This window comes from Carlito syrichta, unplaced genomic scaffold (assembly GCF_000164805.1).
Source record: "Carlito syrichta isolate Samal-C Ts95f unplaced genomic scaffold, Tarsius_syrichta-2.0.1 Scaffold301812, whole genome shotgun sequence".
Classification (NCBI taxonomy): Eukaryota; Metazoa; Chordata; class Mammalia; order Primates; family Tarsiidae; genus Carlito; species Carlito syrichta.
In genome coordinates, this window is record NW_007245908.1 from 334,140 (window position 1) to 341,098 (window position 6,959).

Genomic DNA, 6,959 nt, shown 5'->3' on the forward strand with positions numbered 1-6,959 from the left:
GAGGGGGGGGGGGGGGGGGGGGGGGGAGCCAGAGGATGGAGAGACTGTGTGAGAGAATGAATGAGAGAGGGAGAGTGCACAGGGCTGAGGGTGTACTGGCTCTGGGGTTACACCTTGGCAGAATGTGCAGTCTGGAGTCCAGATGTCACGTGGCCCGAATAGCTTGCTTTCGGGGGATGTGACATAAACTGGTTTTGAATGTATGGAGCCTGAACTATGCAGGGCCCCCTCGGGAGGTGGAGAAAGAGACACTGATTCTTCTAAGGGAGGCAAAGATAACTCACTGTTTACAGCATCAAGGCTGCAGCTCCTTTGGGGGAAGTGGGTGGAGAACACAGAGAACGGGCGCTTCTCACTTCTCATTCGGGCATGGAGCCGAGCTGTGATGGTGCCGTCTCTCGCCCCTGCACCCCGTCTAGTAGAGCACTTGGCACCTTGACTCCAAGTCTGGACGCCCTCCCCAGCTCCGAGGGGAGACAGCGGCAGCTTCCTGGGGGAGGGAAGGAATGCCAAAGGGAGGTGACTGGCCTGGAGGTGGCAAGGCCACCCAGAGCGCAGCTGGCTCTCCGCATTTCCCTGTTGTAACCACCGGGCAGGCCCTGACCAGGCCTGCGGGCATCCCAGGGGGTCATACCTGGCCTCTGTTCTGACTGTTTCTCTTCCTCTGCTGGTGACCCAAGTGTTCACGGATGAGGATGTTAGCTAAACCGAGACGAGACGTAACTGAAGATGCTGGCATTGTGGCCCTTCCCAGACCTGCTGGCTGGTATTTCCTGGGACCCTGGCCCTGCCCCACCCCCTCACCCCTGCCATCTCTGCAGACAGCCAGACCACAGCTGGGCTGATGGGCCGGCCCAGACCTGCCCCTCCCTTCTCACCCGCAGTTCTGGGCTCCACTCTGTCCTAGCCAGTGCTGTCCCTCTAGGGAAGTCCCTCGGCCTGTCTTTTTCAGTTCCCAGTCGGAAATCTAGACCCGACCACCCCAGGAGCCCTGAAAAGGACCAGGGTCACATTCTGAGAGCCCGAGGCACCTTGCAACAAGCAAATCTTGTTTTTATTACAGCTCCTGACCTGTTCATCTCCTGCCAGGGGAAGGAGGGAGAGGAACATTCAGGGAGTTTATGCATTTTTATAACAGACACTTGCTGGGTGTCTGGGTGTCTAGAGCCAAGTGGGCCAGGCCCTCATCAGATCAGGCTCCGCAGACCAGCCAGTGCCCTTACAAGGCTGGAGATGGGCCCGCCTGCTCCTCCTCTGGCTGGAGTGGTCATGGTTTTCGGACCTGATCCCAGCTTACGGCTCCTGCTCTCTTCCCTGTCAAGAACTCCTGATCGGTGGCTTTTGGTCTGTACTCCTAGAGGATTTGGGAAACATGCCCACGTTTGAATTTTGCAGCAGAATCTCTTGCGGTGTTTCTGGACCCCCAGTGTTTGTCAAGATAAAAGTCGGAGAATCTCGCAGGCCTGTGTGCCCCACTGAGTTTGGTTTCCCCAAGTGCTAGGTGTGGGCAGAGCCCGCAGGGGTCCCCCATGTGGAGAACTCATCACCCTAGGCCTGTGGTTCCCCAAGCACCTGCCCCCCTGGCTAGATGGAGGGCCACAAGCTCTGGCTCTCGGTGGCCTGGGACAGCCAACTCCTCTCTCCTCGCCGCCTGCTGGGGTTCCAGCCGGGGTCGGCACAACCACCACCAGGAAACAGTGACCAAGGAAGAAGGGAACAGTGGCCTATTCAGCCTGTGGCTGCTAGAAGTACCCTCCCTGTTTCCAGGAGGAGGGAAGGAGTTTTTTGTCCAAAAACCTGACATTTCTTGATGCTCTGAGCTGCCTGGCTCAGTGCTACAGGGGAGATGCTCACACCCCCAGCCCTGCTGCCCGTGTTCTGTCTTGAGAAGTGGTGAGAGAAAGAGGAAAAGGAAGCCCTGCTTTTTATTCTGCACCTACTATGTGCCTTGGCACTGGGCTAGGAGGTGCCTTCACACGTTGAGTCCTGTGAGGTGGGTCTCACTGCCATCGGGTCACACCCAAGACACTGCCACACGTAGGACATGCCATTTGCTTACCACTAAGAAAAAACACTGCCAACTTTAACTGTAAGATGCCACAAGCATGAAATTCCTCCCCACCCGAGATGCTAAAGTGTGAAAAACTGCAACTGGGCATCGGTGAAGCCAGTATTGTCCCTGTTGCGCATAAGGGAACAGAGGACCTGGGAGTGAAGTGGCTTAATGACCACACAGCAGGAGGTGGCAGGGCTGGGGCTGGAATCCCGGAGGCTGTGGCGCCACGTCCTGCCCCCCACTGCCTGGCCCGGAGTGCCAGACAGCTCAAGACTGAGTTTACCTCCTTGAAGCTCACCAGGAGAGCCCAGGCACCTGCCTGTGTGGAGGTTCCAGCGCCAGGCCCCTCGACTGCCCACACCCTGGGGGTAAGAGGCCTCCCTCCAGGGCTCCTCTGCCCTCTGCCCACCTCTTCCCTTGGAGCCGAGCCATGTGAGAACTCGGCTCAGCCCAGGGGGCCTTCTGTCACAGGGTGCCTGTGTGTGGCCACTGTGGGGAGGGACCTGGGACCTTGTCCCCCCCACTCTCCTGGCCCTATGGCCACCGCCCCCTCAGGCAGGGTCCCAGGCTCCCTGCCCATCGTGTTCGGGGTGAGGACGGGGGAGCCCAGAAGATACCCTGTGTGTGGCTTTGTGTGCGTTCATTCCTGTTTCCAAGGCAAAACCAACCCCTTTTCCTAGTGTGTTCTCGGAACAGCGATACTCCTGGGGCTCAGCTGCTCCCCCTTTTCAGTCATTTGACGTCCCCTGATCAGCATGGACTGTGTTCTGGACACAGGGTAAGATTTTATTTGACCCCCCCGCACAGTGTTGGGTCCTATGCTGACACGTAGCTGGTACTCGGTAAAGGTTTGCTGAATAAACCATAAGTCAGATTATGAGTGTTCAGGGGTTTGGTAGAACGGCACCCCATACACACACAAAGTCATTCAGCAAACCTTTGCTGAGTGCCCACTAGGTGCGGGTGCTGGGAGGACAGAGCAGAGAGGACAGGGTGTCAGCCCTGGTGCCAGAGGAGGCGATGTTAAGAGGGTAATGAGACCCCTGGGCAGAATTCACTGGATCTTCTTGGCTTGGGGGGCATCTAGGTAAGTGCCCAGCAACTGCCTGCCTGACCTAGAGCCTCCTGTGTTCTTCGAGAAACCCCCTCTGCCCTAGAAATGCTGGGCACCTTGCAGTCGGTGAGCTGCGACCACATGGCCTAAGGCAGAGCCCCCCAAGGCCCCACTGGTCGACGATCACCCACCGGTCAGGACACGGGAGAGGTGGCCACCTGCTGCTTTCAGCCCTGGAGGTCAGTCCTCAAGGCCCCGGGGAACTCAAGCAAGTCAGCTCCAGTTGAGGCAAAAGAGGCAGTAACCTCCCACGGCTCGTCGCGTCCCTGCAGGGAGACACTGGCTCAGGGACACGTGGCCTCCTGGCATTCCTCCATATTTAATTGTCTCCCTGTCCGACCCAAGTCCCTAATGAAATGACTTGTACAACAATCTGTCTGTGCCTTATGAAAGTGTCTGTGCACTTTTTATCCTTTTTAAAGCAACTTTCAAAAGTGGACGGGGGCTAGCATACATGGCAGGTCCTAGGAATCTGTGATACCACTGCAATTCTTTTTGCATTGTTTTCGATGTTGGAGTGATGAGGTGTCCACCCCTCGCCCCATGCCCCACCGCCTGTGTACAGACCTTTTTAAACACGTCTCCTTTTTCTGATTCAATACTGTGACCTCTCCGATACAGTAATCTTTGGGGGTCTGTAATAAAGGTTTCAAACCTGGGGGAGTGGGTCGGGAAGGGTTTACACTGGTCTTGTGTGTTGTGCTTTTGTGTGTTTTGATTTTTGTCTGTTTTTATCTGTTTTATATTAACATAATTTTCCTGTTTAAAAGAAAAACAAATACAACTTTGGCTTGTTAAAAAAAAAAGTCTTCAGAACTCACTTTGTAAAGTCACACTTGCATGCACCGATGGGGTGTGGAGGCGGGAAGCCAGATCACCGCAACCTTGAGGAAACAAGCTGCAAAAGGTCTGCAGAACCCGATGGTGTTTGACCCTTTTGCCAAGGAACTCACTTCTGCGAAAATGCTGCTAGGAAATTATAATCAAGGAGAGGCTCCAGGTGTGAAGGTGTTCTCTGCAGCATTATTTAGAGAGGTAGAAAAAACCAAGTGACCCCAATGTCCAACGCCCAGGGCGCACTCACCCATACTCTTGGTCACCAGTGATGGAAACCCAACTGGGCGGCCTTCGGGCGGTAACAGCCTCAGGCAACCGACAAGGCCGCTCGCAGCACCGGCTCCACACGCAGGCGGGGAGTCTGAAAGGCTGCCTGAGCCGGCCTCTCCCCTCCCACTGGGGTTCCCGTCCCCAGGCGGCTGCCCACGGGTGCAGCGGGCACCCTCCCCTTGACCAAGCCCTGAGTGGACCAACTCGCTCACATCTTTCCTCCTGAGCCAATCACAGGACAGAGAGACACGGGACTCTGATTGGTCAGCTCCGGGATGTGCCCTCACCTGAACCCGGTGGCCGCCTCGTCTGAGCTCCTTGGGGTGAAAGTGGAGAATCGCAAATCCCCGGAGAAAATTGGAGCCATGAAGAATGTACGGTGGGAAGGCAAAAACAGCAGCCCTCTGTGGGGAAGGGTGGAATCGATGCGTGGTTAGTAATAGCAGGGGGTGGCCAGGCAGTGGCTCACGTCTGTAATCCCAGCACTTTGGGGGGCCAGGGTGGGAGGACTGCTTGGACCCAGGAGTTCGAGATCAGTCTGGGCAATATAGCAAGACCTTGTCTCCACAAAATATCAAAAAATCAGCCAAGCATGGTGGTGCGGGCCTGTAATCCCAGCTACTCGGGAGGCTGAGGTGGAAGGATCGCCTGAGCCCAAGAGGTTGAGGCTGCCGTGAGCCATGATCGAGTCACTGCACTCCAGCCTGGACAGCGGACTGAGATCCTAACTAAAAAAATAAATAAATATCTTTTAAAAATAATAGCATGGGATATGAAGCCAAACTGCCAGAGCCTCACCAGAATGGTGGGCAAGACACCCGATCCCTTTGTGCTACTGATACCTTATCCACAGAGCAAGAAGACATATAGTTCCAGGTTTGGGAATAAGTGTGAGCGTTCCTGAGATCATGCTGGTGAGAGCATCTGGCACTCAGCAACAAGCAACAATTGTTAGAAGAGTTCATGACACGGGAACAGGATTAGGTTAAAACCTGGTGGGCAAATCAAGATATAAAACTGCTCATACACTCTGGTCTCCTGAACGAAAATAAACAGCCAAAAATCTGACCATGCATTGGAAAGAACAGTAGGAAAGAAGCGAAAGCCTGGTGGGCTGCGTCTTGAGGAATATCATTACTGGTGCCTTTTCCCTGTTTCCCAGGTTTTCTGTAATGAACAGGGATGATTTTTAATTTAAGCTTTTTACTTGGAAAAAATGATCTCCCTACTCTGCAAAAACAGAAGAGAACAGCTGGCCCTTGCTGGAATTTGTCAGGAATTCCCAGGCTGATTGCCTGTGGGTTGAAGATCCAAATTTAGCCATGGTGGAGATAAGGCCTGGTTTCTGGTGGAGGCTGACCGTTTGGTTGAGTTTCCTCCAGGCCAGGCTACAGGGCTCGGGTTTCTGGGATGGCATGTTGCAGTGGTATTGGGAGTGGGAGTGAGGGGACCCAAGGTGAAGGAGCTGCCCAGGCCTGCTCTTCTTGGCATTAGGACAGTCCTCTTGGTGACACTAGTCAGGAGCAATGGGATAAGAGAAACAACCCAGCATCCGTCTTGCCCAGAAACCAGGATTTTCACACATTCTCTCAATGAATCCTTACAACGTTTCCCTCCCTCTGCAAGCAAGATCTTGGCTTGGGGCAGAGTCTACCCCGAAACCAGTCTCCTTTCTTCCTGTCTAGATGTCCCTTGCACAATGCCACCTGCTTTTATTGGGCCAGATGACATTTTCATAGTTGTCTGATAATCAAGATTTTTTTTTTAGTAAAGCCAAAAAAAAAAAAAAAAAAAAAAAAGACCATATTATTCTAGGCTCTTTGGGTTGTAGGAGACTAACACCCAACTCAAGAAAAATCCAACTTGATGAAAAAAGAGGAGTGCAGAATTTACTGACTCGTACAATGGAATGTGTCAGTGTAGCGTCAGCAATGGCTGGATCTAGGTGTTCATGTGAACACATGCTATCATCAGGCCTCTGCTCCTGTCTCTCAGTCCTGCTTCTTCTGAGCTGACATCACTCTCAGGCAGGTTCTCCCTTCGTGACAACCAAAATGGCCTCAAGTGACTCATGCCATGCCAGCTTAAACCTTTAAAGAAGTTCAGGAGAAGTCCCAAGGCTGTCCTCCTTGGACCCCTTGGATCAAAAGTTTGATCCCTGAACCAATCTGTGTCACATGCCCATAACCGATACAAAACCAAGTGTGACATGGCCCTTGCTCTCAAGAACCAACCAATCAGGAGGGGCCACATTAGACCCGTGCAGTTCTGAAGCTGCAGGGCAGACCCAGATCAGGGCATAGGGACTGGGGTCGTTTGGGGTTGAAACCTCAGCACCCTTCTCTCCCCTGGCTGTTTTACTCTTGCGAATGCCTGGCTGTGCTCCCTGGCACCTTGTATTTCTCCCCTCATTGCTCAGCGTACAAAGCGCACAGTCCGACCCATGCCATCCCCTCTACCTGGGGTGCGGCTTGCCTCGGAGGAGCTTTGCTGTGCTTCATGCATGGAGACTTCTCTTCCCCTCGTTCTCTGGGTTCCTGTAGGACAAGTGTCCTCCAGAAAGCTAAGAATAATAATAACAGATCATTTACGAGCACTCCCTGTGCGAGAAGGATGTCCACGGCATCGTTAAATCCTCACAGCTCTTCCAAGTCAGACCCAGCATTACTTTCTTCTCCTTTT